The sequence below is a fragment of the Cupressus sempervirens genome, chromosome 6 (assembly GCF_028749045.1).
Source record: "Cupressus sempervirens isolate cs-2001-9-10 chromosome 6, ASM2874904v1, whole genome shotgun sequence".
Classification (NCBI taxonomy): domain Eukaryota; kingdom Viridiplantae; phylum Streptophyta; class Pinopsida; order Cupressales; family Cupressaceae; genus Cupressus; species Cupressus sempervirens.
This window is the reverse complement of record NC_143123.1, coordinates 499,816,495-499,823,920: the sequence shown is the minus strand read 5'-3', so window position 1 is coordinate 499,823,920 and position 7,426 is coordinate 499,816,495. Positions and strand designations below refer to the sequence as shown.

The following is a 7,426-nucleotide window of genomic DNA, read 5'->3' as shown; positions in this document are numbered from 1 at the left end:
TTTGTAGAGTGATTAAGATACATTGTCTATAACTTCACATTTTGCAAATATCTAGGCCTTCTAGAAATTTATATGATCATTTTAGTACATTTGAAAACATTAATCAACAATTTCCATATGTGCACATATAAACATTAACTAGAACATTTCCAATTTATTTGAAAATATATTTTCTTGTGAAGAAAGACCATGCCTAACAATATGAACCCATAACAAAATATGATAATAGAGTATGAAAATTGTAAGGTAACTAATATATGGACCAAAATCATTTTTTCCATTTTTAGCTAGTTTTGAAAATGAGGACTTATCATAAAGCTATTGTAATAGAGTGGTTGAACATGTATTAGGTATTAGGCAACTTTACATAGAAATGAATAAATTTTGCTTTACAATTTGCAGCTCTTATTGGTTGATAAGAAAATAAAAAATTCAAGAGATATGATTGGCATATTGGAAGATGTAATTCATGGTGGTTATCCTATCTTAATAATTTTTGAAGACATTGAGCAAAAAACCCTAGCTACCCTTGTCATCAATAGGCTTCAAGGTGCACTAAAGATTGCTGCTTTAAAAAATATTGGATTTGGAGAAAGGAAAAGTCAGTATTTGGATGACATTGCCATGTTGACTTGAGGTATTATTTAGTAGTATGATTCTCAAGTGAACCTTGAATTTATGTCTCTTAATCATTTATCATGGTAGTTTTCTATCCAATGTTAATTATGTTGGTCACTTTTTCATAGACCATAATGAAGTAGCCTTTTAAATATTTTGAACATGAGTGTAAATTGAGTGCAAAAAGTAAGTTGTCAACTTAGGATTATGTCATTTTAGAGTTCATTCTCCTAATATGTTATTAAGTAGTATAGACAACTATAAATATCTGAACCATGTATTCTAATGTAGGCACTGTCATTAGAGATGAAGTGGGACTAGCCGTTGAGACTATTGGGAATGAGGTTTTGGGAATTGATACCAAGATAGTGTTGAGAAAAGATTCAACAACAATAGTTAGTGATGGAATGACTGAGGAGGCTGTTGAGAGAAGAGTTAATCAAATTAGAAGCATGATTGAGGTATGACTTCTTGTTTGTGTGTGTTTGTTCTTTGGGCCTTAACATGGACTATCAATCTTATGCTTTTTAATTAGAACACTTTAGTTTTATTCTTTATTTTATTTCTCCTTTGCCTTCACCTATTTTATCATCACGGTTAAAACTCTACCTTTTTTTTAGCATATCAATATATTGGCGAAGAATAACTCATTAGAGAATTGTGCCATTGTCAAGCTAGCTTGTAGAATTTATTTGACAATTGAATATTTTCTTTATTTCCAAGTTTTTGAACAAGATCACGAGAAAGAAAAATTGAATAAAAGGATAGCTAAACTATCTGGGAGAGTTGTAGTTATATAGGTGAAGTTATTGAAATGTGTCTAGTCTTCTATAGTGTTTTAGTATTAAATACTTCTCTGAGTAATAGATAAATTTTGTTAATGATAAAGTCTTGACTAGTAATTCTTATAAATTGTAATGTCTCTCTCCTATTTCCAAAATTATATCTGATCTATTCTCCAAACAATTTATTTGTGATATAAATATTTAATTTTTTGATTTACTTATGGTTTTCTGGTGTACTTTGATTGTTGTGGTTTTCTTAGTATAGGCAATGCCACACAATATATTTATAGCTAAGCCACTTGGAAATGGATGTAGTGCACTTCTAGATTTATTTAAATACCAAATTTTGTGATAGAAACTCTTATTATTTTTCTTTAGCAAAGTAAATATTGTTGGATTTGATGAAATCCAACTATGAAGATGCCCAAGATCACCTACATGCGAAAACTTGTCAAAGAGAAGCCAAGGAAGGAAGAGCGAGGAGAAAGGGACAAACCCTAAATAGACATGAGAGAGAAAATATGCAAACACAAGGAAAAATGTATTTACAATGAGAAGTGATGTTATGATGAAAATAAAAAGAGGGAGCCCGAATATAAAGAGCTCCAGGAATCTTCCAGAACAAACTAGAAGATGTTAGGAGATAAGTGTGACAACTAAGCATACATCTACATTAGGTGAAAAGTTCTCAAACAATGTGAGAGGATAAGTATGACTTAGGAGAGAATAAATGCCTATATTGTCAACGACTTACAACAAACTCCTAGACTAAAACTAATTAATGAATGCATTTACCTAAGTAAGCTTAAGTAAATAGAATAATTAATAAATTAATTATTTACTCTAATAGCCCCCTTAAGTGCAACTTAGGGAAATGGCTTAAACTCACAAAACTAAGATGAAATGTAGAATGAGTCCTAGCAATGAGGCCATTTTATGTACCCATGTACAATGAAAGAAAATGCAACCTCTAAAAATGGGGAAAGAGACAAAACCAAGCGAAAACAACCCTCCCCCAAAAAGAGGTAAGAACCTAGTGAAGAACTAAAGAAGCCTCCAACTAGGGAAATGTCCCCTAAAATAGGAACAAAGAGTGATCATGAAGAACATCACTGAAGCATGAAGAAGCTACAAATCTATCATCAAAAGAAAAATAGCTAATCTAAAGAACCTCTATGGAAGAAGAAGGCACGAATCGAGTGTGTCTATATGGTAGATGATCCATCTCACCAAAATGCATAGGTAGCCAGCCATTACAATCACCTTGTATATAGGATCAACCATTGAATACATAGCTCACACTATCAAACCATCAAACCATAGATGCATTAGACAATCAAAATAACCCACCCTTAATGCAAACGGGGTGAGATGTTAGGTAATTGAGAAGGTGGGCTGAAGTCTTTTGTAGACAAACCAAGAATGACAAGAGACGAAGAGGTACAGACACCTATAAAGACACGGTCACACTGATGCTACATGGGGATAATGTTATGGAAGGGACACTCACTTGACAAAGGGAGATTGCCTAAAACAATAAACAACTATCTCCCCATGGTGCTTTATAAAAATAGTGCATCTACAACTAACTCAAAACAATGTTCATGATCCTTGGAATGCAAAAATGGCACTTTATCTTAGTGTGATTGATAAAAGTGCTTCAAAATGATAGCTAGAATGATCAAAACCAAAATCAAGATGATACAAAACATAGTACAGCCTAAAACAAAGGAAACCATGCTAGGAAAATGATTCTCAAGCCTAAAACACTCAAGATATCCACCATATAGAAAAAATGTCAAAAATATGATAGAAAGAGTGTGGGCCAAAAACTAAGAAAAATGACCACATTTTTGAAAAGGTGATAGAACTAGCTTTCCAAAAAATAAAGTTTTCAAAAAACGGGATTGAGATGTAAAATATATGAATGTCGGAGTCAAAAACAAAATTTTGGACTTTAACTTTAAAAATGGACAAAAAAATGCATCAAAACCTAAAAATACCTACACCAATGTCTCCATCTTAGAACCAAATTTTTGGCACTTCTTTCGGATTGGAAAAATACCTATGTATCCTCAAATTATGGCCAAAAAACCAATACTAGCTTTGAAACAAAACCAGGTGAGGTGCATGCAAGGTCTGATGATGTAGTGTTGATGTCATGCTAATTTCAGCAATATGTGAAATTAATTTTGATGGCCATGTGGCTGTCGCTACAAAAAGGGATGCCCCGTGGCTGCCATGTGGTAGTTTCATGTGGACACCATGTGGTAGAGAAAATGATATGGTAGGGGCCACATGTCAAGCACTGGCTGACTGTCCCTACTGATGCAAGTACACACAAGTCGGGTAGAGTAGACTAGTGGTGCTACCTCAGCTAAGCACTATAGGAGTGGTGAAGACTACAAACAAGCAACTGAGCATGACTTGGATGGCAGGCTATGGTAGATCACCGACAGAGCTGAGCGCAGGAGGGAGGCACCACTTGTGGAGGCTACAATCAGAAATAGATTTACCATGGTGGAGAAAACATGAGTTTCCACCAGAGGAGTAGTGTGTCAGTGGCTCTATGGTGGCCACTAGCTGGTGCCATGGCTGTGCGCCCACAAATTATTATTTATTAAAAAAATTTATGTGCAGATTGTCTGTACGTCTGTATGGTAGGCCTTGATCTAAAAAAAATTTGCGTCCCAGAGCTCTGTCTCCAAAATTGAAATTTTTTATATGAATTCTGATTGTAAATAGCCTTCTAGATCTAATGGTAGCATCTGTTTGGGCTGAAAGTGCTCCAAAAATTCACTCTACTCCTGATTTAAAGAAAAAATGGATAAACAAACTAGGGTTTGTGACTCCAAATCATGGATTCAAAAAACTTCAATGAAGCACTAGTAGGGAGGATCTGATACCATGTTAGAGTTGATGAAATCTAACTCTGAAGATGCCCAAGATCACTTGCATGCAAAAACTTATCAAAAAGAAGCCAAGGATGGAAGAGCGAGGAGCAAGGGAAAAACCCTAAACGGACATGAGAGAAAAAATATGCAAACACAAGAAAAAATTTATTTACAATTAGAAGTGATGTTATGATGAAAATATAAAGAGGGAGCTAGAATATAAAGATCTCCAAGAATCTACCAGAACAAGCTAGAAGATGCTAGGAGATAAGTGTGACAACTAAGCATACATCCACATTAGGTGTAAAGTCCTCAAACAATGTGAGAGGATAAGTATGACTTACGAGAGAACAAACTCCCGTATTGTCAACAACTTATAACAAACTCCTAGACTACAACTAATTAATGAATGCATTTACCTAAGTAAGCTTAAGTAAATAGAATAATTAATAAATTAATTATTTACTCTAGCAAATATTAGAAAGCTTGCCTACCATAACACCGCCTAGGTCAGATTATAATTTTTGAGAATCGATATATGACGAAACAATTCTCAATTCCACTTCACAAATGTATCATTTGATATATAATCACTTGTAGCAATTAAAATACTATTTGTGATATAGATTTTTAACATATTTCTCAATCCTCATCTTTAGTTATGTGCATCTCTTATCTTCCCATAAAGTTGGACTTTGCCTTTCATTTGTTATGATTTTTGAGTGTGTGATATATAGCCTGTGATATGATAGGTGTTTCTTTGGTTACTTCTTTTTTATTATTGATGGTATTTTCCTTCTCTTTGATTTCTTCCAATTAATATTTCTCTTTTCATGATTACCCAAGGAACACTATCACAAATATTTTCCTTATCTAATCCATTTAGTTAATATGTTTTGACCAATGGTTGTATGTTTATAGATGTATGATTATGATCATCGTGTAACCTATGGTTGTCACTCATGTAAAATATACCTTATGTATACATTATATGCCTTCTGTAATCATTGGCTAACTTAGATTGTAGTAGATAATATTTATTTACTCTGTAAGTGGTGGCATATATATCATTCTTTAAGATAATCTTTATTGTGCCTATATCATTACGATAATAAATAAGCATGAGCCAAGTTAGGTGATGGATGATAAGAAGTATGATTGACAAGTAGGAGCACAAATAGAGATAGAGTTGAAGCAAAAGAAGTTACAAGTGGGGGATGCTTTGAATTCTACAAAGGTATGGCAGTCTTCTCTGTAAATAACTTTGTCATTTGATACAAATGCATAAAACTCCCATGCCAATTCCTATGCTAGAAAAAATTAACTATTAAGACATTTTTGTATGGAATGAAAAATTATTTTGTCTACTATCCTTTGATCCTCCCTTGCAGAATGCTAAATTAATTGAAGTTATATTAATTTTATTCGAGAAATTCAATAATTAATTTCTATAAATAGGCAACTGTTGAAGAGGGCATTGTTCTTAGTGGAGGGTGTACTCTTTTGAGGCTTGCTACAAAGTTTGATGCTATTAGAGATACACTTGGAAATGAGGAATAGAAGGTAGCTTAATTTTGTTTTTGCTACACAAGCAAGTATGTTTGGCATGGAAATGGCTTTATAATCCTTAATGGATATGCAGATAATGCTTTTTCATATATACTTATCTCTAGAATGTGTTTGTAACATTTGGCTCTAAAATTTGTTGGTTATTTGGTGTCTACAAATTGGTGCAGGTATTGTTAAATGAGGTTTGAGCTATCTGGTGAAACTAATTGCAAAGAATGCAGGATTAAATGGAAGTGTTGTGGTTGAAAAGATTATTACAACTCTTGAGAAATTGTTGAATAGAATCATGTATATTTAAACTCAATTCTTTCACATCTATTCAATAGAATCTCATTGATTGAAGCTCATTTTCTAAGGTATTTCCTATTCAATTTCATTAGACATCAGCCCAAATGCAGACAACTCTTTCTAGTCCTTATGAAGCTTGTTGAATTTAAGTAAATTGACACCATGCCTAGGCATACAATCTTATTGAATTTCACTAGATGTCATACTAGATGCAAATAGCTCTTTCTATTCATCATGGTAGTAAAATGATAGCCCTATCCTTATCTTTTTATAGGTCCTTTCCAGTGATAATCTCAATTATGGATACAATGCTACTATAGGTGGTTATGAAGATTTGATGGCTACAAGAATTATTGATCCAACTAAGGTAAGATGGTATATTCATTTGATGTAATTTAATTTAATTTTTTCAATTTCCTAATTGGTGAAATAAATGAAAATTAGTGTCATTTAAGTCCTTGCAAATATGGTTTATCAGGATGTTCACTGACTATGTATTTGTGCAGTGCCCTTTTTATAAAGAAAGAAGGAAAATGTAAGCCTAAGTTGGATATGATGCCAATTTTCTTAGGCCCTCTACCCTTTATGAATTATGATGTGTATTGTAAATAGGTAGGAATTATACTATATCATATTGAAATTGAATGAGTACCAATATCTATCATAATATGATAGGCAACTAGTTGGTTGCAAATTGTTAGGAAGCTCACCAAGATAAATTGTTATGATAATTTTACCCTTTGTGAAATTAAAAGTTTGGTAATTTTCTTTTGCTAAATTACTAGATGATTTAGTTACCCTATTATTTGCCTCTATGAAATTGATACAAATCTAGGTATGCTAATATTTATTTTGTTGTATCTATATGCATTGTGGATATAGTAGTGTGTATCTGCCTTGCATTCAATCCTTGGCCTAGTCAATAATGATCTTTCCTTAATTGTATTTTTATAGATCACAAGGAAAAAATGTCATCTATTTCAAAGACTAATCAAAGGTAGTATTTTATTATGGCTTTTAATGTTTCTTTTGCATATGGTACCCATGTGGTGATACATAACATAATTAATTGTACTTGGGACAAATACAAATGTTAGTTTCACTGCCATTTCTGTGAACAAATATATTTGTTTTACTCAATGTCCCTTACTAATTTTTTTCATCCTAATTGTATAAACTTGTATAATTCTTTTATTGTGAACCATATTGAATTAAAGGATGCTTTTCCTTGAATAGGGCTATTATGGTGAGACTAATGCTTCATGCAAAAGG

The 7,426-nt window shown here is 32.8% G+C and overlaps 1 pseudogene; it reads left to right on the top strand.

Annotated features, from left to right (window-relative positions):
* Positions 1-441: 441 nt before the first annotated feature.
* Positions 442-6,644, top strand: LOC149553212 (chaperonin 60 subunit beta 2, chloroplastic-like; annotated as a pseudogene).
* The last annotated feature ends 782 nt before the right edge of the window (positions 6,645-7,426 follow it).